The 27,474-nt window shown below is 36.0% G+C and overlaps 1 protein-coding gene across 3 annotated transcripts in view; it reads left to right on the forward strand.

The window, feature by feature from the left end:
• Lsamp (limbic system associated membrane protein) overlaps positions 1-27,474 on the forward strand; it is a 2,034,784-nt gene that overhangs the window by 1,201,437 nt on the left and 805,873 nt on the right. The window lies entirely within an intron of this gene.

Here is a 27,474-nt window from a genome sequence, read left to right on the forward strand (position 1 = left end):
AGACCCCTCTAAACTCTCTAGATGCCTTTTTACTCTCGCAGTGGGCATTGATTATTTGACTTGTGGCCTGTGGATCTGACCACCTATATATAATACTACTGCCCACTTCAGGATATAGGATACACTTCTTGTACCAGAATAAGAGGCTTCCTCTTTCCATTCATGATATGCATTAACTAGTAGAATTGAAAATCTGCTTTTAAAAGATACAAGTCCTAACCCCCCAGCCTACAATGCCTGCCAGACTACAAGGCCATGGTAAACATTTTTCTCTTTTCTGCAAGTATTGAGATAAAAACTTCTCCTCTATTCCACTGCCTTCTCTCTTTTCTTGATCTGAAATTACTGCCAGAGTGCTAGAAATTCATGCTAATAATGTGTTCTCAAAAGTAACACCTCTCTCTCTCTCTGTCTCTCTCTCTCTCTGTCTCTCTCTGTCTCTCTCTGTCTCTCTCTGTCTCTCTCTCTCTCTCTCTCTCTCTCTCTCTCTCTCTCTCTCTCTCTCTCTCTCTCTCTCTCCCTCTCCTTCTCTAGAGTGGTCAGTTCTGAAAAGAGCAACTTATCAAATCATTTTTATTCAACATTGGAGGAAGAAATAGAAAGTGTGGGGGAAGGAGCCCTTTTGCGGTTTTAATTGCTTTGCAGTGTGTGTATGAGGCTCTGACTGGACTTATCAAAGCCCACACAGCTGAAGCCCTGTGTGCACAGCTTGGCACAGCCTCTTCAGAGCAGCCAGACTCCGCTGATGAATCAGATACGATCTCAGCTATCTGATGGCTTTAGTGCTTAGGAGGTTAATTCAAGTGATGAATTAGAAAACTTGGAAGAGAGGCTTAGAAATAAGGGCTGTTGGGTGGGTTTTTAAATTTGTTTTATCACTGGATATTTTCATATATAATTAATTTTAGGCCTTATTCACAGCTAGCAGAGTGATGAGACACAGGGTGTGGGGGGAAAGAAGGCAGTCCAGTTCAACACAACTCAGTAGCCCGCGTTGGTTCAAACTTCTGTAGTTTAACACCGAGTAGTTTATTTTAAACATATTTAAGCACAACATAATTTAGTGAAAAATATTCTGGCAATAATTCAATCCTGCATGTACAATAAGGCATACATAAATCTCCTAGAGGAATAAACGATGAAATACATATTCGATATGACTACTTTGATATTCTTTGTTAAGTCTAGAAAGATGTGTCTTAGAACTTGACAGAGAAAACCCAATTTCTCAGTAAGGAGCTGCAAGAGGATCTACTGCTAAAGCAGATAGGTAGATAGATAGATAGATAGATAGATAGATAGATAGATAGATAGACAGCCCTGATGGTACAATGGTCACCAAGACAGTAAGCATGTCTGCTTTCAGGCTTCTAGATAGATAATAGGTATTGCATTTCTTCTGTTGAGAGAACAAACCTGTGAGCTTAACATCCCAGGCCTGCCTAGTGCTTATCTGTGAGGACAAAGGCCTCCTATACTGTTTCATCTTTTACCCTCTTCTCAACATAACTATTCTTTAATAACTCTGTCCTCCCTACTTCCATATCCTCTTCCTCTGTGTGGTCCACTGAATAATTAGTGTTACTTGCCTGAACTTTTATAGGAGATAATTTACTAGAAACTAATTAGTGGCTATGCCAGAGACTCAAATGACATCCCCTCTACCAACTACCATTAACTGTCAGGGAGTGGTGTAAAATTATGGGCCTCTCCACCAGGCACACTGAAACCTTGTGCAGATAGCCTCAGCTACAATAAGTTTGCGAGAGCAATAGTCAGCTTGTGTCCCAGAGATGTCTCTTTCCTCCACATCTTCTCATTCTCTGCATCTTCTGCCTTGTCTTTCTCAATGGTCCCTGGATATTGAAACGAAACCTCTCCGTGGAGGTCCAAGTATCCCACCATCACTTATCCTAGCCACTCTGGCCAGTTATTGCCTTTTGTATTAAACATCATCAGAATCAGAAGCTCTGCTGATGGATGCTGGGAGCAGCACTAATCTATGTGCATATCTATGCATATTTCTAAGGCAGCTTGACAATATGATCATTTGGTAAAACTGAAATAGGGACTCAGGCCTCTTCCAGCACTCAATTATGGTGAATGATTTTAAAACCATCAACATTTTCATAAATTGAGCCTTAATCTTTTCTTTTGTCTATCTCAAACTTGTTATATTTGGATAGTTGGTGGGAGGCTGGAATGGAGAATGATATCCATGTAGGCATTTAATCTTACAGAAAAGAAGCCCAAGTAAATACTCCCATGAAAGCATGGTTAAGTTATTTTAAAGTGAAACAAACAAGATGGTCGTAATCTAAAAAAGAAAAGGAGGAGAATAGACAGGTTCACTATGAAAGAAATAAGTTAATGGTCTGCTGACACTCTAAACACAAATGCTGTTTTTAGGTATTTCAGGAATACCATGTAGAGTTACCATCAATGGAAGGACTTACAAAGCACCATTGTAAGATTAGCTGATAAAAATAGGCATAGTGACCAGAACCATTTTTGCTTCATTGTGTGTGTGTGTGTGTGTGTGTGTGATTTTATTATCTTGAGAAAGAACATTTTAAGGCAAAGAAGATCCAAGTGTGACTGACCAAAGACAGGAAAATCACACATTTGTTTATGAGTCACCCAATATCTGTGCTTCACACAATGGGTGCCTTCTTTCCTTCACAGTGGTTAATGTGACAACTTGAGGCAAGAAACCTGAATCATGTCCTGTTTTTCTCAAGTAAAATTCATGAGGAGTAAGGCATGTAGTTTCACCTCTCTGCACCTCCAAATTCTCATCTGTAAAGTCAAAATAATTTTGGAAACTGCAACAATGCGTTGCCATGTGAAACAGATATTTCAATAATAGAAAAATAGTTGAATTGCCACCTGGCACCTGAACGCACTAAGTTCTTTATAAGACATGCTGTGCCCACTCTTTGTGAACCATCTGCTTTTTAAGTGAGGCTAACTCTTCCTCAGTCTAGTGCAGCTACAGTCATCACTCCTGCAGAGGGATGCTGTCTCTATTTCACCTTCATCTGTGGTCCTAATGCTGCCACCCATGATGACAAGAAACACCATAACTGATGGTATCTCCCTTTTGTAGAGTAACTTGCATAAGACTGTACCTAGCAAGGCAGGCAGGAGCTACAGGCTAAAGTAAAATGGCAAAGAGTTGGAGTCAGCTTTCTTTCCCCTCTGCAAGCAAGTTGTTTAACTTTGATGCTCCTATTCCTCCAAATTATGAATTTGTGATAAAAATACAGAAGAATATGCTGGATATTAGAAATTTTGTAACTATTATAGTAGGTTACTAATGCTGAAAAATCAGGTAATTACTGCTTATGCTGCAGATACTGCTGTGTGATGGGTAGCCTTTGTAGGTAACGGTTTTGAGTGAGATAACATTAAAATAATGTGCTTAAAATACATTTGGAATATGGTAATTTCTAAGTGTTAAGTCTGTCAATCCTCTTAATAAATGTATCACATTTAAAAATTAAGAACCTCCTAACTACTATGTCGATTAAATTGTTTAATTGAAGGCAGAATGTGAGCTTATTGCTTGTCACTTATATCTGATAAAGAACCTGTGTTTTCTAGTTAATTTAATTTAAAATATATCATATCACTTTAAATATATTAGTAGAAGAAGGAGCCTTTATTAAATGCAGAAAATGATGTTAATGCAACAGGATGGCTGAGATTTCACAACAAAAAGTAGCAGAAAATTTCAGAGTTCTATTTCCAAAGCAAGTGTAACACTTCTCTCCTTGAGCATGGGTACCATTTCCTATTACCAGATACACAATCAGCTCTCGATTATTATATACTCACAATGGGCCAAAATTACAGTCAATGGGGGCACCAGAATTTCAAAATTGTTGACATTTGTATACTGGAGAATTTAAGTTTCCATGGTTCCTTTCTTTTATTCTTGCAGTTTATATTCGCTGCTAGAACTCTGTTTTGAAACACTGCAAATGTTCCTGCTTTCAGCCTCATGTTTCTGTTTATGATGAAATAGATGTCTCAGAATGGTGATAGTAATTATTTCCTTCTGAGCATGTGGATGTGTATTTATAAGACTTGTTTCAATGCTGGTATAATTGAAGAATTACATCAAGTGCACTGGTCCTTTAGTTTGATGTCTCCTAATTGCCCCAGATGCTTGAGTTTCAAGACTGAGTTTAGCTATTTTTTAATGATAGCTAATTTCCTATCATTAATATTTCAGTTCATCTAATTCTGTGTACTCTAAAGGCCAAGGCTGAAAGGGGGTGTGTGTGGTGCGCGCGCGCGCGCGCGCGCACGAGAGAGAGAGAGAGAGAGAGAGAGAGAGAGAGAGAGAGAGAGAAAGAGAGAGAGAGAGAGAGAGAGAGAGAACAAATGAACAAGAGAGCGAGACTCAATAGCTTAGTAGAAAAATACTTGTCTACTTTGCATGAAGTTCAAAGCTCAGGTACTATCAAACCCCCAAACAAAAATACTATTAGCATATTTCATTAGCATATTTGCTACCATAATTTACATATTTCCTTAAACGATACAGACAAAAGTAGGTTTTTGATATTAAATAATATAGTAATATTAAATATCAGGCAAGTGTACCAAGATATATGACCCTGCACTGAGTGTGTAAGAGCAAAAACAAACCCCTAAGATTTTAGGCACTAATAAACTTAATATTAACGTAACTTCATGTTAAAAAGCATTTAACAGTCACGAGACACACAATTATATTAAATGCTTTTGAGTTAAAAATTTAAATGTCAAAGACCATAGATTTGTGTATGCCTATAATATGTGCATGTACGAATGTATATTTTGACTTGAAAAATTGGTTTTAAAAATGTCAATAAAATGTTGAAATTAATTCACTCTTGATAAAATTTCTCAGTATAGTAATTTTCCTTGTTCTGTATTTTCTTTTTCTACTATCACACTCATGAACATAAAAGCATACTGTATCTGCAAACTAATCATATGTTAACTTATATTTATATATAAATATATGCCACAGCCTCACTCAATGTCTTTGCTGCTATTGGAGCAGATTAGAATAGTTTCCAATTGGTAAGATGATGGCAATGCTTTCATGAATGAACACTCTAGCCTTTGCTTCATTCCACCACGTGAGAGCTATGTGGTCTTAAGTCAAAACAGATTCTCCCCAAAAGAAACAGTTAGAGTTTACTTGGTCATATATTGAAGTATTTCCAGGAAAAGCTGCATGTCTACAAGAGCCGCCAAAAAGCTTCAGTGTGGATGAACAACCTAATGAAAGCAAATATGGTTACCAGTGCTTCTCTCAACATGGCAGCAAAGGTTTGGGTCAAAGGTGAGCTGCAAGAAAAATTGCACAGGACCATAATATCATGAGGAACTCACTGAATTTTAAGGATATGGTTTTTTTTGGCCTGGCTAGCAATATGAGTACTGTTAAAAGCCTGGCTTCAGAATACAATTCAGTCAGAATTTATTGAATATGTAGTAATATGAATAGTATGCCAAAATAATACAATATAAATAGAGAGAAATGACATGTATCCATGCAAAGGAAAACAAACCTGTGAGATAAAGGAGGATAAGCTACCTCTGTCAATGCAGGCTGATGATTATTTTTGAAGAATTTTCTTGATCATTGATGACAGCTGTTGAGGGTACTGAGAAACATACAGCAACCCATGGATAGAAAGACAACGTGAAATTTGAGACTAAGCTGAAAATGCATAAAAACTTAGGTCACAAAAAGTTCTAGATGCTAAGTCATGGAGAGATTTCTTCATTAGCAATAGTAGTTGGAAACCAATGACTCGTCTGAACGCTTTGAGGAAACAGACTGACTGACATACCTACATTTGGAAATGAAGCAATGTGTAATGGGATCAGACAGAAATTAAAATGACATGGTCTTCATTTGGACAAGGGTACCTCAATGACATCGAGTCAAGTTATACTCAGGAAGGGAGTAAAGATAAGGCACCAGCAAAAAAAAAAAAAAAAAAAATTGTGGCACAACTCAAACGTCTTCCACTGGATGCCTGAGTAACTCTTTACTATTCAACACAGGGATTATAGATTGGGAGGAAGAGTCACAAGGACATCAGAGAGCAAACTAATTAGCTCAGTCTCCCACATCTTACATTGAGATATCTTGGTATGATTCAAACTCAGTTGAAAATGCAAATTTTAAACCAGGGGGAGAGTCTGGATTATAAAAAAAGTTTGTAACTTATACTAAAATGTCAGTCAAAATTAGAGAAGAGAATGCTTTTATTCTGCTAATATCTACTGGAAGCTAAGTAACCTCATGATCTCCTAGATGCTAAAGACTCAGAAGTGAGCAGAATGCAAAATACTGCTTGTCACTCAGAATATGCAAGTTTTCACAGTAGATGGAAATGTATGGCAAGGTGTCCAAGAACATCAGTTTCTGATGGTTATACACATAGAACTAGGGATACTGGGTATAAGATGCAAGGCTTGCAACTTTTAAAATAGAAGAAGGACCTCTTAAGTGGCCAGAGCATAATTAAAGGTGAAGGGAGTCATTACTGCAGTCAGAGATATAATGTTACATCTCTTGGTGTTTTTTTTTTTTTTTTTTTTTAAGAAGTGTTTCAGAAAATTTAAGGTCCTTACATATTTGGCCATATTTATTTTGAATTTGCGTGCCATTTTTCTGGTTTTAGTGTAAAATATAGATCAATATGTATAGAAATGGATTTATTTGGAAATAAGCATATTGACCTCACAATGACAAATCCTTGAATCTGAGGTGTTTTAGAACATCATTCTAGCAATGCAGTTGGTAGCTGTATGTGTAAATGCGTTATTCTTCTGTTTGTATACTTCACGTAACTGAATAATGGCTTTTGTTTCTTCTGTTGTGCTGAGTTTTGAACTCTGGCTTCAGCCATTCTAGACTACCCTTATACCATTGAGTTATGGTTTAAGCACTGAAGTCTTGAGGTTTATAATATCCATTTCAAAAGACATGTACAGTAATTCTTTGCCACACCATGCTTAACTCCACATAATACAGGCTGAAGTGGAGAGATCTTCAAAGTGATAATTAGAGAGTTCAAAACCATTCTTCCCCATGTTTTATTTAGCTCAGTGTGGCTTATCCAGATACTCACTGACTTTATATGTTTATATTTACTAGAAATATCAATCACAATTCAATATTTTCTTCTAGTAACAAAGAAAAAGAAAGAAATATTTAGTTCCTTATGACTGATTCTTTCATTGCTAGAATGGACAGTCTCTGTCATTTTTTCATTTAAAGGTATTGTTTGACAGTTTCAGACATTTACGCAATGGATTTTAGTAGGTTTCCATTCTCTCTCCTCCTACCCTCTGTCATACTGAAACCATTCTTTCCAATAAATCCCCACTCTAGTCTCACCTCTCCTTTTTGTGGACAATCTGGTGAGTTTAGTTAGAATGTCTTTCTCAAGCTTGGCTGGAAGATTACTAGACAAGAGTGACTTATGTGTGCCTACTCCACTAAGAACAAATGATTGTCTCCTCAAACGATTATTAGTTACTAAATGTGACCCAGGAAATGGTGAAGCCTCAGGGATCTCACTTCAATCTGTGATAAACTGTTGTCAACCTCAATATTCTGTAGGCTTTGCACAGATCATTATATTTATAAGGTATAGGAAAATTTTTATTGTCATTTTTTCTATTTTAGCATGTTTTGCATTCTATTTTAGTATCTAAGTGTAAGTTCATCTATTTTTTTCTTCTTTTAATATATGCATGGTATCTTGCTACCAAGCTATATTAGCTTTACACTCCTGGGGTCTATAGAATGAGTCTATTGTGGGCCATGATTTAAGTTATAGCACACATAGTTCTTGAACTGCATTATTAGTCACACCAGTGCAGCCCTCCAATGGTGTGGAAAAAATCAAATGTTAACTGTGTTTGCTTTTGAATATTATTAACATAAATTTTCCCATAGTCTTGGCCTTCAGAAATGTGATAGAATGAATCACCTGACAGGGTAACAGTTGCTTTCTCCTTTATTCAAGACTTCTTGAGTTTAGACAAGAGGGTACCAATGGTAGCCACTGGCCTGCAAGCTTGGGATAAAGTACATCATAAATGCAGAGCAAATATATCACAAAGATGCTGTAATTACACAACAAATACCTCTTTGCTAAGCAATGAATTATAGAACCCAATATCCTGTAATTACAAACCATTTATGTATCTGTTTAAATTACTGTGGATGCCACTTAGTGTAATCACTTTGATGATTAATCAAACATTATGTGTGGTATGGAATGCTTCAGAGTTCACAGGTGTGCAGGCGTTTCAAACGATTGCCCTAAAGTAGCAAATGACAAACTTGCTAGCATTTTTTTTTCCCCATAGTCTACAATAAAATACAGCCTTCCCGGATACTACATTCTTCCTGAGCCACCATCCTTTTTGCTTCCATTGGAAATTCCACTCCTATTTTAATGGTAAAAAAAAAAAAAAAAAAAAAAAAAGCAGTTTTAATAGCTGTGCTTTCCTGAGTCCTAGCATGCAACAGACTCCTGGGGGCATAAAAGAGAAATAAACTCATCCTGCCAAGGGTTTGTTTGGAGTGAGGCTTTAGTGACACATTGAGCTTCTGTCTTCCAGAATAAGACCTTTAAAAGCATCATCCCAGAGCAGTGATGGAACTGGGCCAAATGCCTCCAAAGGTGTTCCTGGGGTAGGGTGCAAAGCTGCCCTGAGACTGTGAATGACAAGGATTAGTCCAAGACTACTGGGCTGAGCTCTGGCTTTTTTTTTTTTTTTCTTGGCTGCCAAAGACTTCAGTTTAATCTTCCTGGCAACAGTAAATATGGGTCAAATCGGATTATTCTAAACCAATATGAGAATAATTTGAGAACAATAGCTGGCTAGGGAGAGAATGTCATGCAACTGAATTACAATAAATTATCCAGTGTCTTGCCTTGGAAGAAATAATTTGATAATAAGACATGCAATCACAATAATTACTGACTGTAGCCGACATCCCTCCATACCTCAGATGGAAGCCACCTCAGGCAGTAAACTACCTAGTCCCCTAGTCTGTGGATAATACAAAAATGTGGATCACCAGGAATTCCTATTCAGAATTCAAAATATTTTCTAAGCTTTAGAACAAGGTGAGACGTATTCTAAGTATTTTACGAAGACTAGCTACTGATCATCATCTTGTGTGGTACCTCATTATCGCCACTCCATCATGTAGATGAAGATGAAGGAAATGAGCACAGAACTCTGAAGTAACTGGCTCATGGTTACCAAGTCATGAGACTGGCTTCTCAAGCAAAGTGTCTCTATTCGACATGACAGAAAACACTCTTAGAGTCTAAGGGATTATTGCTCTTAATCACATGCTATATTTTGTCTGTATTTATTCTCTGAAGCTATTGTTTCTGCTAAATATTTTCCACCAGCCTTATTTATAAAGTTGTGCAAGAGGGTCAGTGAGCTTCCAGATTTGATACCACAGTACCTTCAATCTGCAAGCACCTTTAAGTGTGATATCATGGCAGAGCAGGGCTGAGTAGCTGGCAGTGTTATGCCATGGTATCTTCATGTTCAGGTGAATTACAGGAAATTTGGTTTTCCACATTTGGCTCTGCCAATGTCATAATTTTTCTTTTGACATTTATCTTTTTTTTTTGCATTCTTTTTTTAAAAAAATAAACTAAAGTAAATAGCATTCACCTTAATCATGTTAACAATTAAAGATTTGAACTCTGGCTATTAGGAATTTTCATCTCCCGCAATCTTAAACTTGAAAAGTAGAAAATTACTTTAAAATGCTTGAAAATAATTTAGTGTAGAAGTAATGCAGAAATCCTAGAAAAGAAAAATAACTAATGGAGAAAATAAAGCCAGATTGTGAGAAGGTAGAGACTAGAAATAAATGTGGGGTCATTGTGTGTGTTTTTTTAAACTTCCATCTGTACTAGGAAAATAAAAACATTGTTCTTCAAATTGAACTTGCTCTTGTAAGTTTGCTCTTAGCAAATGTTCTAACACATCACAATCAATTTCAGGAGCATAATTATATCCAATGGGTCACAGTGTAATGGATTTATCAGAGCTGCAGTCCAGATTAGTGCACAGAGTAAGACAGGGGAGTGCAGAAGGGGAGGGGGATGGGGACTGGAAAAGAGATGGAGACAGAGACAAACAGAGACAGTGAGAATCATAAAACCAATTAGTCTATCAGAAAAACGAACAGAAAAGGTGAGAAACCTGAATAATAAACTATTATTTCAGTTTGTTGAGGTAGCACAGAGAAAAATTAGCTGCTCAAAGCTGGTCAATTTCAAACGTTTTAAACAGGAAAAGATAATGAAGGATCTTGCTTGAGACCAGGCCAGAAAGGAAAAGGAGATTAGGTAAATGGATCAAAAGCCTTTCTGAGAAAATCTTGATAGTAATTTGAAGTTGGAGACATAAAAAATAAAACTATTTAACTCATTCATTCACTTGAAGCAAATTTGTTCTGGAACTGATATTATATAAGATATTCGAAACAGTTATAACTTTGCCCTGCAAAGGTCAGACTTCAATAGGAGCAAGTAACAGATCTTTGTCTGGGAAGATCTGAACCATTGTCAGAATTCATCTACCACACACAAAGGGGGTGTAGAAAGACTAAGTGGATTGTATACATTAGATTAAAACTGTATGTTCATAATTCTTCAAAGAGAAGGGGGAATTTTAATGTGACCCATTAAAGAGGGTGTCTAATGGCATGGATAAGTACACTCCTCCTTCTAGTCCTTCAGCTAAAGCAATGTAGTTATTCAAGATTGGATTATGGGAAATGAACTAGGCTCTCTAAGAGATGCTCTGGACCACAGTATTCAATGTATGGGTTGTGCCCTTCATGGTCAAAGAACCCTTTCCCAGAAGTGGCATGTCAGCTAATATATATATATATATATATATATATATATATATATATATATATATATTGACTCATAACAGTAACAAAATAATTACAGGCAGGAAGATCTGTGGAATAGAATTGAAGACCCAGAAATGAACCATCATACCTATGATTACATGATTTTTGACAAAGGAGGTAAAACCATCTAGTGAAAAAAAGGACAGCATTTTCAACAAATGGTGCTGGGTCAACTAGAGGTCAACATGTACAAGAATGTAAATCAAATCAATCCATTCTTTTCTCCTTGTACAAAGCTCAAGTCCAAGTGGATAAAGACCTTCACATAAAACCAGATACACTGAAACTAATAGAAGAGAAGGTGGGGAAGACCCTCAAATACCTAGGCACAGGGGAAAAGATCCCCAACAGAACACCAATGACTTATGCTCTAAGATCAAGAATTGACAAATGGGACCTCATAAAATTGCAAAGCTTCTGTAAGGCAAAGGACACTGTCAATAGGATAAAAGGACAACCAACAGATTGGGAAAAGATCTTTACCAATCCTATATCCAATAGAAGGCTAATATCCAATATATACAAAGAACTCAAGAAATTAGACTCCAGACAACCAAATAACCCTATTAAAAATGGGTACAGAGTTAAACAAAAAATTCTCAGCTGAGGAAACTCGAATGGCCAAGAAGAACCTAGGGAAATGTTCAATATCCTTATTCATCAAGGAAATACAAATCAAAAGAACCCTGAGATTCTACCTCACACCAGTCAGAATGGCTAAGAACAAAAACTCAGGTGATAGTAGATGCTGATGAGGATGTGGAGAAAGAGGAACACTCCTCCATTGTTGGTGGGATTGCAAGCTGGTACAACCATTCCCATAATTCTTATATAGATAGATAATTATGGGTGTAAATATCAGTTAATAGCATTCAAAATCTAAATTATTTCCATATTCATTCCAGCTGACTCAGTACCTTTTCATTGCCTTTTTATTGGTGGCAGACATCAACAAACACTAAACCCACTGACCAAATATGCATTACAACCTGCCTCTATAAATATAGTTAGTTGTCTTGTCTTTGCCTTTACATTAGGAAATGATAGAGCTTCAGGAGTAACACGTACTCCTCCAGCTCAGCTTCTTGCCAGCATTATCATCTGCTATGACAGTGATAATATTTACCATGTAATTTTAAATTTGGAGTTTTTCTAGCATTATTATAGCTAGCATGTATTCATTTATCTAATCCCCCACACACTTCATTAGCTCCATTTCCTACACATGGTAATCAAAGACAAAAGAAATTAATGAGAGTCCATGCAAAGTCAAAATTTTACATCGGGCCTCTCTCCCAATATCTCTCATTGCAGAAAATCTGTAATGTCTGAGTTTTTCATCTTCAGAAGGTTAAATCCCGAGCATGAAGCAAGAAGAAAGTATTGTGTGTAGATATTTTTGGTAATGAAATCTACTAAAAAGTAGTGATATAATCAGTACTCTATTTTATAAGACATAAATCTGGAAACAGAAGAACCCTGGTTTATCAAGAATCTACTGGTTTGGGTTCTGATAAACCTGCATTGCTGCCATCTCCTCTTCCATTGGATTCCTTATTGGCACTCACAAACCTTTCTCCTTTTTCTTGAGATCAGTCAGAACATGACCACATTTCAGTTTTCATTGGCCAGTCCTTCATCCGTAAGATTTGTTCAAGTCATCTTATATAAACTTAGATCTTTTCTAATCTGCTTAGCTTCACAATTTGTAAAACCTTGGAACATCTACAGAAGATCAATCTCTTATATTCTTTGCTGTTTCATCCTAATTATACTCTCATTGGGTAAACCACTTTCTATGTTCTTAAAGATATATATATTACTTCTCCCTCTTGACTAGACAGTTTTGAGATCACTCTGAGCCCATAAGCATGTACACTAGCATAATCAGAATTACTCTTTTATAATCAATTCAAGAAAGAAAGGGCAAAGATTGTGTTGAGAGTTCATAGATACTTTGAATTCTTAGTGTCACTTTCTAAGACAGAAAAGGGAGGCATATAGAAAGGCAGCTTATCATAGTAATATTTTTGTGAGTTCCTAAAAGAGAGATTTCTGCCCATCCTTCCAGCTTTACACAAGAGTTGCTGACAATGAGAACCAGGGTACCAGGTATCACATGGCAACCTCTGCACAAGAAAAGGTCTATAGTCCTTGCTGTTTGACAAACAGATTAAGAATTAAACCTTGTGAGTCATGCTTCTTATGAGTCAAAGTTGGCCAATGAGAAATTAAATGTCAAGATTTTCATCAGAAGCATTTTGAGAAAATTTATTTTACTGCAACCTGCAGCAAAGTCATATCTTTTGGTTCCTTAAGCTTCTCATGGAAATAGTGCCTTTTTGTTTCACAAAAGTGGTGTTTACCTTATCATAGGAAACAAAACTATTTTTCATGTTTAATTTGTGAAATAATAGAGAGGCAGGATGAATCAAAGGATGTAAGGTGACCAGGAGCCAATGCCAGAGATATGTAGGAACAAGGAAGATCTGAGCATATGGATCAATAATCTATGTGTTCATAAGAATTATTTTTTTCAATGTATTTATATTTCTAATTAGAACCTAGATTACAAATTAGGTACTGATTGCTACTGGATTATGGAAAGGAATATGCATGAAGATTGGGTAGTAGCTTAAGAAAATAAGTACAAAATAATGAAAGAAGTAATCAGTAACTTGTAGGTGAGTGAGAGGAAAGAGAAGAGTAGAGGGGAGAGAATACAGGATGGAAATGTTGTATATACAGTATCTGTGTATGACATTCTCAAGAAAATAATAAAATGAATGCACACCATGAGGGCAAAGACATTACTTTGCTTAAATTAACTATCCGTTTTGTCCAGTGTGATTAAATGTAATGCTCTCTAATGTATCCTAGATCATTTTTTTTACCTATACCTACACATTGACGTGTGCCGATTCTATTTATGATTCAATTAAATATAGAGAAAATTAGTTTAAGTAAGCCAGTTCCATTTAATGTAAATCACATATTAGCCAGGGCCCTGTTACCATTGGATTTATATTCAGATGAAATGGATACGTTTCTCTTTACTATTGTGCATTCCATATTTTTAACCATACATAGAATATATCTATTACATATGAACTGGGTTATGTATGACTATACTCATACATATATTTAATATAGTTTTATCATTATTTTCCTTTTCTTACCTCACCTTATCCCTTTTTGTGTGTATGATGTTTTATATATATATATATATATATATATATATATATATATATATATTGCAATATTCATCTAAGTCAAACTTAATATAACAATCTCCAGCTGCATCTGTTTCATGTTTTGGGACTGAATAAAATTTCATATACATATAATCATGTTTTATTTGAATTTTCCTCTGTTAATGGATGCCTAGGGTTATAGGATAATAAAGCCAATATGAACAATGCTGCCATATATGTAAAAGAGGAAGTATCTATGTGCTAAGTTATTTTAGACTCTTTGGGTAAATACCCAAGAATGGTATAGCTAGGAAATATGGTAGCTCTAATTTCAGATCTTTCAAAAGTGTTCACGCTAATTTCTATAATGCTTAGTCCACCTTACAACCCACAGTATGTGTGCCTTCTACTATTGCTACCTCCTTGCCAGGTTGTGTTGTAGATCACTGTTTTCCTAGTGATTGCTATTCTGACTGCAGTGAGATGAAATCTCATCAGAGTTTCAATTTGCATTGCTCTGATGGTTAACAAAGTTCACATCTTTTTCTGGTTATTGACTATTTGTACTTTATTATAGTTTTCTAAATCTCAGATCACACCCACCTCCCTACCCACTCAGGCTTGTGTTCTCTCTCTCTCTCTCTCTCTCTCTCTCTCTCTCTCTCTCTCTTCCTTTCTCCCTCCTCTCTCCCTCCTCCCTCACTGAAATGTATCTGATAATTTCCTTAGAAACATGTGGATTCATCAGTGTCAATTGGGTTACATCATTTCTTGTTTATTTTAATTTTTCACATTGTCTTAATATTAATCCCTTGACAAATGTATAGTTAGCAATGTATTTTTTCCTATTGTGTGGGCTGTCTGGTTACTTCATTTTCTTTAGTATATGAAAATGTTTCACTTTGGGCCACCCCTTACCAAATTCCTTGTTGTTTTAATGTTTGTGCTTCTTATATTCATTTTATTTTAAGAATATGGGTGTATTGTTTGCAGATATGTCTATGTACTACATGAATGCTTGGTACTTGGAAAGGTCAGAAGAGGGCTCAGATGCTCTGTACTTGGAGTTACAGATGGTAAACTTAACAAATAGGAAAAATCACATCAATAAAAATTCAAAACACTGAGTAAAAAATCTAGAAAAGACACAAGAAGATGAAATACCTCCTATGCTCACAGTCATCCTATGCTTTCAGAATAAAATCAATATTCTGAAAATGCCTATATTACCAAAATTTCTTACTGGGTCTAGGAATTAAACCTGGTTCTCCTGAAAGAGCAACCAGTTTTCTTAACCACTGAGCCATCCACTTCAGTATACCTTCCCCCAGGTAAAATGTCAATTCTTTTGACTATTTTCTGAGCAGATGGAGTCCTTTTAAGAAAATGATTGCTCTTGCCTATTCATATCTCAAAGTGCTTTTGCCTATGCTTTCATCTGCCTCTTTGAGAGTAGCAGACTATCCCTTAAGGTCTTTGAACCACTTGGAACTGTTCTTTTTTTACAGAATGAGAGATGGGAATTCACTTTTACTTTTTCTATACCTAGATAATCCAATTGTTGACTCTCTCCCAACCCATTGTACAGCTTTGTCAAAAATCACGTAGTTGTAGGTGTGTTGGTTTGTAACTGGCTCTTTTTTTTCTATTAAGTTGATATACATGTCTGTTTACATATGAGTAATATTTTGTGCTTTGTTACTCTGTTATGTACTGTGACTATAAACGAGGTACTATAGTATCTCAAGCACTATGTGCAGTTTAGGATTGTTTTGGGCTACCCAGAATCTTTTTGTGATTCATTTTTTTCTATTGAATACATATATGAATTTGTATATGCATACTTATTCTCATATTTTATGCCCATATAAGAGCTTTGTTTTCTACTTTCTTTCTGTGAAGAGTATAAAAGCATAGATAGACTTTTAAAAATCAGGATTCTCTATAGCCCATGTTTTTCTGAAGCTCAATAAACAGCTACAAATAGCCTGTAACCTCTAATCTTCCTGCATGTACTACATGAATTCTGGAAATACAGTTTTAAAACAACAGAGTAAATTTATGTAGTGCTCAAGATCAAACCCACAGTTTACTGCATGTACACCCTGAACTGTTTCATTCGTATTTTAAAGTGGATTACATTGAATTTGTACATCACTTCTTGTAATCTAGGCATTTTCACAATATTGATGCTGCTGTCCAAGATCATAGGAGGTCTTTCAGCTTCTTGTGTCCTCTCAAGTCGTTTTCTTCAGTGTTTTGAATTTTCATTGAACTGATCTTTCTTTTTGGTTGGTAGATTTTACCCCAACGTATTGTATTATTTCATTTTAATTTATTTTTAGACCATTGTGAATGGGATTGTTTTCCTAGGTTGAAAAGAAAATTCTAGCCATTGTGTCTTCAAATGTTCAAATATGTAGTTTTTTATATTTATTGCCAATTTTATTGCCCAATAGTCTTCAAAATATTGACTTTTCGCATTATTTAAGTCCTTAGAGAGTCTCACTCTTGTCTGCTTCTCTATGGAAGTTCCTAGCAACCTTTATTCTGATTTTGTATCTGAGTTTGTCTTTTCTTGCAGCCTGCCTCCATACAGAAAAACAATATCTAAAGTATTTTTTAAAAAAGAGAAAACAACAAAGTAAAAATGCTTTGAACTTCAAAATAAGTGCAGATAATCCTATCCATCAACAGCAGACATGAGGATGATAATTATACTTCCCACCTTAAATCATTCTTCAAATAAGAGTAAGTGGTTTGAAGCCCCAACACTACATAATGAACTACTGGCAACTAGGGAGAGCTAGGAGCAGCAGAAGTGGTCCTCACTAGGGAAAAGCACATCACTTTACTGTCCATTTCTAAACAGTCAGCCCTAAAAACATGTATACATGTAATATTATATGGGCCTAATGCAAGAATAAGTATATACATATATGCATTTAATAGCAAGAAATGAAAGTGAGGTCATGAATTTGTAGAAGAGGGGCATGTAGAGAAGAGTTTAGAGGAAAGAAAGGAAAGCGATAAAGTGACTCAACTACAATACCAAAAATAAACAACAGCAAAGAATAAGTAATTTATAATTTAATATTAAATTTTGAGTTTTTACCTTTATTGTGACTCTTGGCTATTTGGTGCTTTCAGGAACTTTTTTGTGTACTGGATGATCACATTTCAGTTATGTGTTTTAAAAATACTCTAATTCTTTTATTATATAGGTGTGAGATGATATAATGAAATGATTTTCACAGTTGCAACAAAAATGGCCATATCCTTTGAGGGAACATTTATTTAACCATATATTGGTATCTGGGCTGTATGTCTTATATGAGTAGGTTGGGTCACATGACATCTATGAAGTGCTAAATCAATAACCTGTGAAGATTTTTGGTCTAACAGGATGGGATACACATTTCAATATCAGGCAAGACAGGGAGTGTCATGAGATTTCTGTATGGTGCCTCTTGCAACTGCAAACTGAGGGAAAACAAACCATTGCTTGTTGCCTTAACAACCAGTGTTCTTGTGACCTTCAGTGAATGCCTCTTCATTTTTTAGCAACATTGCTGAGTAGGAGGAAGGCATGGATTAAGAAGGCATATTCTTGGAGACTATTGTGCACAGCCTAAATAACCATCATAATGCATAAATGTGAACAAAACACAAAGCTGACTAATTGTAAGATTTGAGTTGAAAGAGAAATCTGGTGCCATCAACTGGGGCCTTTGGATCTAGGGTGTTTGAAAAGGTTTTATGTAGAAAGTGCTGATTGGCATGATTATGGGTCCAGAAACCAAGCTGCCAGCTGCAGCTATGGATGTGCAATGCTTCTATGATCTTACCTGAGCCCTGAGAGAAGGATCCAATGGATGCTGTGAATCAATGAGTACCCTCACCCTCAGTCTTACCAAAGAGGACTAGGAATGATAAGAATAACAGTAGCAATGAACACATAATGAAAAGGTAAAAAAAAAGAGTAGCGAAAACCCACCCCCTGTGTTTACAGTCTCGCTAGTGAATCTGTCTTTGTACTATAGCAATGAAGAGGCAGATGAGCAGGCACGGGGTCCTGGTAAATAAATGGACTTGGTCTGAGCCTAGCCAGTTACAGCATTGTCCTAACCAGTCTCCCTTCTTCTGGCACCAGTTTTTCAACCTTTTCCTGTATGGCTCTAAGAATTTTTCCAGATTACTCCATGACAAGTCAGGATACAAGCATCCTAGGCTACCATCTCCTACCATTGTTCCCATTGATGCAACAAACAACTGATAAATCTTAAAAATTATGAAAACCACTTTACAAACATATCCCCAGAACATGGATGCTCAGATGTTATAGGAATTTGCAAGGTACACAAAAAATGTCAGTTTATTTTTTACCTTGAACAACTCCTACAGGAAACATTCCAACTTGCTTATATGTGTACAGAATAATTTCCATTTATGGCAGGATACTTGGATAAATGGACACATGTTGAAAAAATATGAAAAAAAATTCACCAGGGATACGACACAGGAACCAAGCATCACACATGAAAGGACACAGGAAGGTTTTTACCTTCTTGGTACCTCCCTAATCTAGCTGTTCCTATAAGTCAATTAAAGGCTTAAAGCTCTTGGTTAGTCAGAGAATTATCAAGGTAAACTGTTCTCATGACAACAACTTCACTGGTTGGTTCATTTTAGTAAGCATTGACTTTGAAATCTATAAATTCCCATGAAGTGAGGTATCCACAAAATATTCAAGTCTGAGTCTTTCCTGCTTGCATTTATTCAAAAATTACTTGGTGTGGAAAACGTGTTAAATATTAGTTTAGAGACCAGTCATGAGCCCTACCTGCTCAGTGTTTAAGATTACTAGAAGATTACTAGAAGATTACTAGAAGATTACTAGATTACTAGAATAGATGTGAGCCAATCAACACTAACTAATGACTCCATCAGCAACTGAACAGAGCATGAGTTTACAACAGCTGCTCAATACTATGATTATTCGAAGTGATGTAGAAGACTTCTAGGCTATTTTTTTTTTTTAGAGCAAAACAGACAGTTACAGTAATACCTGATAGTCTTCCTTCATTTTTAGTTGGCTTTTCTAAGGGAGATGTCTACTGGCACATGGCTGCCCAATTACAAAAAAATTTTCAAACATCTCTTGCAGAAAGTTATAAACTGGGGACAAAGTTCTGGCTTAGATGAGCAGGAAGCTTGTGCTCAAGTTTGGAGCTGCTTTTCTCTTTTTTGTTTGTTTTAGATTTCCTCATACATTCCATTCTATTGTAGTATCTCCTCTCTCTACTCCTCCCAGCCCTCCCTTACCCACCCATCTCCTCTCCACCCAAGATCCACTCTTCTGTTTCTCATCTCTCAAAGATCAGGCCTTCCAGGGATATCAACTGAATATGGCATAACAAAATGGAATAAGACTAGACTCAAACCCTCATATAAAGTTGGAAGAAGCAACCCACTAGGAGGAAAAGGTCTGGTCTCTAAATACTGGCCAAAGTTCCTGATTTGACTGTTAGAAGTCCCACAAGAACACCAAGCTACACTGCATGACATATATGCAGAAGACCTAGTACAGATCCATACAGGTTCTGTGAATGCCAGTTGAGTCTGTGTGAACCCATTGAGCCCTGAATAGGTCATGTTCTCATAGTGTCTTTGAGCTTTCTGGCTCTCACAATTCTTCCTCCCAATTTTCTGCAGAATTCTCCAAGCTCCAAGGAGGTAATATGGCCATCCCCTTTTCTTCTTCTCTTCTTTCCTTCTAGCTGAATGTGTTAGTAACAGTAGGACTGAACGAATTTTATTCATCAAGGCATAGCTGTCACATATGAAAAATAGAAAGTTAAGAAGACTTGATTCAACCAAACAGTCACACTCAAATATCCACTCAAGATATTTATGCAGAAAAGACAGTATTCTGGTTTACGTCAATGTAACTTTTTGTGTCTTAGTTATATTAGCCTAGCCAGCCCATGAAGATTATAATATTCTTCCAAATTGTTGGTATCAGTTTTACATTGAAAGAAAATTGTTATTGCAGGAATCATAATAGACATTGGCACTTTTCCTAGTGATATTTGGCTAGAGTGTCTTCATATTCCTAATTGATATTTCCAGCACAAGTATAAATAACTACTCCACAGTGTGCTCCAAATATGTATGATTTTATTTACCTGTTGTTAAAACAAGTGAAACAAAATTAATGTTAGAGATTATAAAACAGATGTTTAGAAAAAAATCTATATAGACCTCTGTCTTCTGATGTTCTTAATATGAAGAAAGGGCTGAGGAATTAGGGGACAGGAAAATTATATAGACACCTGACTTGAACCTCATGTGGTTTGGCTATTTGAGAGACAGAGTTTTAATTAAGTCATGACATCCAGGAAGGAATTATGAAAAATGAATGACAGTGCCTCTACTTTGTATAAGCATATGTTGTCTCTTTCATCTCACTTTAGAGAAAATTGACTTTAGATGACTTTAGAATCATTCCGTCTATAATGCTTACAAAACATTGTTCAAAACTAAATTCTAAAATATTTAATTAAAAACCATGAAAAGTATATTTCATATATTCCACTTTAACTGTACTCAGGAATGCTTAACTGTATTTTTATACAGATTATTTAAAGGCAAACAATTTAGGACTAGGGGGAAAGTATTTACTGGGACATTGATATTCATTAATTAATTAGTTTGAATGATACTCTTAATTACAAATAATGAATAAAGTATGTCATGAAATGGATATATATGTGTATTAAATATACAGAGATAGATAGATAGATAGATAGATAGATAGATAGATAGATAGATAGATAGATAGATTTCCCATGAGTCTATGAACTATTTTCAGACACCAGAAGATAAACCATGCCAAAAGAAAGGAAGAGAGAGAGAAAGAGAAAGTTAGACTAGAACCCAAAAATTCTTTACGTTTTCATTGTTTAAACTAGTTTGTAACATTAAACAAGATATTAGAGTAATATCATGATTTTTATTGATCACATTAGAGCTTGAGACAAAACAGAAACATTTGAAAGGTCTCTACTTATGTCAGATAACACAGTAACTTTAAAATTTTGTTAGTAAACTATGGAAATCTTTGCTTTTGACTTGTGTGCTTATCCTCTTTGGCTGTGGATGCTCCAGTCCTTGGTCATCTGACCCCTCCCCCATATGTCTCATTTCTCTGCTGTGATCTAAATCCTCACTATCAGGTTTTTATGCCTTTGTGGATTCTTGAATGTATGACCAACGATACTTTATCTCTCACATACTACAACTCTTTTTTTTACTGTTTATTTTCATAGAAGATGTGTTAACTTAGGAAAATGTGAGAAAACCCAGAAAGAAGTAGAATACAATACCTTTGAACAGATTTCTTCTGGTCATTATGCTTTGATCTAGACTGATGCTCTTATTTCATAAAGAAAGGAACCAAAATAAATCCTATTACTAAGGATCACTCCACATATCTTCTTTTTGCTACAGCAGCATTGCAAACCTTCACAGCATTCATTGGACTTCATCTGCCAAGGCCAATCCATATCTCTGGCTTTCCTAGCTGATGTTCTTTTCTAAGAAATATAATGAGAGGATAGGAGATTGAGACAAAGCTAAAGCATGAAATATATATTAAGAAAGCAGAGAAGAAAAATGGACTGATGAAAACTAATCTACTGTTAATGTATGTAGATCTTCATAAATGAGAGCTCACATGTACTTAGGGTCACAAATTAAAGTGAAACCAGGCATGTTTATTGTGTGTTTTTATTAGTCCTCTCTCTCCTTGCCCATCCTACAGCCTAAATGCAATTTCCTATATGATAGCAATTTCATGATTTGAGGAGGTTGTTTTGTTTTATCAGAACAAAAATAAGTCATAAATCAAGGTAGTTTTCAAATATGCCATGAAAACATGAGATAGGGGAGTGACCAAATAACAGAAAAAAACTCAGCTATGGATATCAGACATGATTCAATGTCATCCTTAGCTTTTGCGTCAATACATCCCAAAATGTTTCTGTGATAGTCATAAGGGTATTAAGTCAAACACAGAAGACAGGATGTAATGACTATTGAAGTCTCTGGGAATGCCAATAAGGGATTATCTGCATTAGTTTATTGAGATAGGAATATCCCACTTAACTGTGGACAGTACCACCCTGTGGGATGGGATACTGGACTAAATAAAGGAATGGAAACTTGCTATACACACGCATTTTTACTATCTGCCTCCTGACTATAGATCCAGTGTGACAGTTGTTCCAAGGTCTTATCATGTGATTTTTTGTGCTATTAAGAACTGTACTCTCAAAACTGTAGGCCAAAATAAGTACTTTGTAGAGTTTTTTGGTTGTTTTTGTTTTTTGTTTTGTAGTTTTGTTTTTGTTTTGTTTTGTTTTGCTTTTTAGGTATTTTCTCTCACCAATGAGAAAAATAACTGTTCAATATAAAACCCATGATAATTTGGCTATGAATTTGTCACATATTAAATCACCATAATCATAAAATCACAAACCAAGCTAATAATATCTTCAACATAAATATGGCTTTTTTATTAATCAGTTTACATTTCATCTTAAGAATAGGTATACTGAAGGTGATTGATAATCACCCCAAATCAGTGAACTGGAGGTAATTATGGAAGTTGAACTCCCACACAAATTTTGTATTAAAATGACTGTTGCACTGGTATAAACTAATCCTAAGAAATATTTGTTTAGTGTGAGTATTTACAGATCCAGTACAGTAATTTTAGTGGGATTTTAAATCGGGCTCCATGTAGTATTCCCAATCCATCTGTTAATCGCACTGATTACATCCTCTGGCTGATTACACAGAAAATTGCTATCCATGCCTCAGGTCAGGCAATGAGAAAGTTGTGGGTTGAGTTGTGCGAGGGGATAAATCGGTGTAAATTGAAGTAACAAGCAACTGAAAATAAAGGCTGCAATGTTTGGGGAGTGCTGATTGCTAACTAGAGTAGGCATCTCACCTTCCACAGAGTCTAGCTCTGTGGGCAGAATGGAAGATTAAACTGCTGAGTTACTATGAGACAATATTTTCTCTTAAGCTACAAGCTCCTAAAGTTTGATTTGATGTGATTTTTCATTTGGTAAGGACTGGACTAGAAGTCCACCCAGAAGGGTCATTTTGCAGTAATAGCTGATTTTGAATTGTTTACTTAACCTCCCAGAATGTGAGTCCTTGAGTTCTAGAGTGTGGCCTTCATTGCTAGAAGCAAAACCAAGATCCAAGGTAGCAGAAGAGTGTAGTCCTTGAGACCCAGGGCTTGAGAGGAAGTCTCATATAGCCAAGGGTTTATCTGAGTATAGGCTTGTGTTCAGAATACAATTTTATCTAGCTAGAAGGAAATGGAAGCAGACAGTAGTCAGAGGAGGAGGGTACTTTTAATTCTGGTGCATTTCCCAGACATAAGAGGCTCACTGTAGCCCCATATATGGAAGAGTGGGGGGAAAAATTGAGCATTTAAGCAAATCTATATTTAGCTGATGAAAGACATGCACAGGCTCTTTTAAAGTAGCATTTATATTTGCTTTGGGCCATGTTCTATTTGATAATTTTAGCAGTGACACAGATCACAAAGTAGAAGTCTTATATACCAAAAAAAAAAAAAAAATTGGGGGGGTGCAGAGGAATCTTTCTATGAATACTAGCTAATATTCTGAATAGCAAAATAGGGTTCCAAGATTGTGGGTTTACATATGCACTAAACATTAGGTTGAATCTAGTGCTAAGAAAGCTTAAGGCCTTCCACGTGAAGCAGCCATTATGCAAGGTGAGTTGGGAAAAATACAAACTAACTGCAGTTCATAGAAAAAGAAACTGATTGTAGTTATACTTAATGTGGAAACAGAGTAATGATAGAAATGTAACCTTCATTTTAGGGAGAACAAAATTCCAATATAGACACCTTAGTAATTAGATTACATCTGGGATTCATATGTTCAGCATTAGCTGAATAATCTATTTAAAAACATTGAAAAGCAATTGATAATCATATGGCAAAAACATCTGTACCCCTGGAAGTTAAGGTTAAGATGGAAAAGGGAATGTTTCATGGATTACAAGCACCTACTCTCACTTCGGCATTTTTTGACAAATTTTAGGAAATTTCATCTTGTTCTCCATAGGTTGATATTCCTTTCACAAGTCATATTTAAATACAAGGTAAAACTGAAGGAAATGTTTTCAACATTAGAGGGAGTGGGAAAATGGGTGAGTTAAGAAAACCCATTACTATTGAAGACAATCCAGGTACAGTTCCCAATGTCCATACTATCACACATTACTCCCTACCATCACGCTCAGGGAATTGATCCTCTTCTGATTTCTTGATAGCACCAGGCAGCCATGTAGTGCACAAAATACATATAAGCAAAACAAACACTCATATGAACAACATAAAATAAATACCCATAACATCCCCCCCCAAAAAAACCAACAACCTTAAAGTTGTTAAAGAGTGAATGATGCTTTTTTCATTAGGAAACATACATGAGCCTGTTCTGGAGGACAGGGTACTAGGATGTCCCAGGCCACCCTTGTGTTCAGCAGGGCTGGAATTCATGATGCCCACATCTTTCTAATGTGTGACTCTATGGGAAGGATGGAATTGGAAAGTTAAAGCAGGTGGGGTGGGGCATAAAAAAATGTTTCTCAGTATCAGCTGTCCAGGCACACAGTTGTACATATCTGCCACTTGTCTCTGTGATTAGGTCATCCTTGTCTGATGGACGTGTGCTGTTACTAGAGAAGCTGGCACCACTTCCTGTGCTTGAGTACTTTGAAGCAGAGGGATTAATCCCCTCTGGAGATATTTGCTTGTTTTTGCTGTCAGAGCAGCAGTACTTTTCCCTTTGTATCTCTTAGCTTGTGGTTTTTGAAGTTTAGCTTCACAGAGAAATAGGCCTCATGTTTCCTTGGTGATTCTCTAAATCTGAGCAGTCCCTCCTCCACCTCTGCAAACAGTCTCCAAGCTCTCAGCCTTCTGTTTGCATTCTGCCCTCAACAAAGGACAAAAGACCACTTTGGAGCCCCAAACTTAAATATTTATTAGAAAATATATTTGTTTGGTTTGAAAACAGACCAGAGCTACCTTCATTTCTTTCCTTCCTTTCTATTTATATAAAAACAGATTGAAAAGCAATAGTATTGTTATTTAATTTTATGTTATTTTCAGTTTGTACAGTCATTAATGCTCACACGTACAAACTTTACCATATGAGGGTTATGGCAAATTGATGCCTCTGGCTGTCTATAACTTTATCAAAAATAGGATTGTTCTAAAGACCTACACTTTGAAACACACTTATAAAACGCATGCGCAAGTTGAATAAGAGAAAATGTTTTAGAATATTACTGGAAATGAAACTATAAATATATCTAATTTTTTATCATCTAAATATATTCTATGATTATCATGTATAATGGAGAATCTCAATCAAATGTAAAATTTGTCTGCCATGTGTTTACCTATTTAGAAATACAGCACGGAGCAAGTACTAGGAGAAAAAAAAATTGCGGGTTAACATCTGCTAAAGGACTGTATATTACAAAATATAGGGAAAACACTTAAAATTCAGCATTTTAAATTATTTTAATTAATTGTTTTATTTGTTTATACCCCATATATTGCTCCCTTCTTATTTATTCTCTCAGAGTTCTTCACTCCATCCCTGGTCCTCTTCACCTCTGAGAGGATGTTCCACCCTCTAGTGGTTTGTGTTCTCATGCTAATTATGTTACCCAAAAACTTTTACAATGTCCAGCACATAGGATAAATGGTGCCTGCCTCCAGTTGGCTCTGATTGAGAAATAAAGTTGCCGAAGGCCAGTAGGTAGGCAAGGAGACAGTGGTGGGACTTTTAGAATTCCTGGGCAAGAAAGGCAGGTGAGAGAGAAGGGAGTCTGCCATGAGAGGGCCCTAGTCATGAAGAAAAAGGAGAGTGAGACAGCTGAAATATAGGTGCAAAGGGAAAGCTGCCTCATGGGAGGACTGCCCAGAAGGAAACAAAACAGCAAAAACACAATATAGATTTATAATGTATTAACTTGTGAACGCTGGAGGGAAGTGTGAACTAGCCACAAGAAGGTTTGGAAGTGCCCAGCCATTGAGCTAGTTAAGGTATATTAAAATGTAAAGGTTGATTGTGTGTGTCTATCATTCTTGAATCCAGAGTTCTTAGGGAGGTGCAGAGTCATCCACACACCTGACTAGAGAATAGAGCAGACTTTAAATATTTACTGCTATATTCCCCCTCCCGGGGGGCGGGGGGGCTAATATGCATCAAAAAGATACTGTGTAACAATACGGCTTCTTTGAAAGATAGCTCTTTTTTTCTGACAAAATTAAACATATATTTTACCATATTATCATGCTTCCCAGACTATCCACATGATGCTTCTTGGTATTGACTCAAAAGAATGGAAAATTTGCATTCACCCAGAGCCTGTACATAATGATTTTATGACACCTATATTCATTATTTCCAACACTTAGTATGGAAATTGTCTTTCAATTGGAGTACATATAGAAAGACTTTGAGATACATTTAGATAAGATTTTGTTAGGGTTAAAAATTAAATCAACTATGAAAACATGGAAAGTGCTGAGAAGTCTTAAACGCACGTGGCTAAGTGATAAATACAGATCAGAAAACTATATATAGTTTTTATATAGAAGTTAACCAATGTTAGAAATATTCAATGAATTTGGGCTAAAGTTTCCAATGAGGGAAAGGAGTTCATACCTGGTTCATTTCTCCTATAGTTACTAAGTGAGTACATAGAGTCAGGTAAGTGTGCAAAAGGATTTAGAGGCCCCAAAGCTGGCAAGAGCAAATGATATCTTAAGCATACTTAAGCTCCATATCTTAACACTTTGATTTAGATTGTATAGTAAATATTCTTGCAAATGGCAGAGTATCTTATCAAGTGAATTTTGACACCTTGCATCAGAAAAGAATCTGAGGATTGTTATTCATATAGGTTAAGGAATGAAGATGTAATGGAACCTATCAAATAAGAAAGTGCTCATCAAAGAAGTGGAAGAAGATTAACTTCAACTTTGGGCCACATCTAGAATTTTGCCCAGAGAGTATTTCATCATCTAAACTGCTCCCGAAATAAAATAGACAGAAGGAAAGCATGGCATTGCTTAAATCAGAACTTCTTATGTGCTTTATTGCTGTGGTCCATGAAGTCTAAAAGTCCATGAAGTTCTGGAGTATTAATTACTATAAG

The sequence above is a fragment of the Arvicanthis niloticus genome, chromosome 12 (genome assembly GCF_011762505.2).
Source record: "Arvicanthis niloticus isolate mArvNil1 chromosome 12, mArvNil1.pat.X, whole genome shotgun sequence".
Classification (NCBI taxonomy): domain Eukaryota; kingdom Metazoa; phylum Chordata; class Mammalia; order Rodentia; family Muridae; genus Arvicanthis; species Arvicanthis niloticus.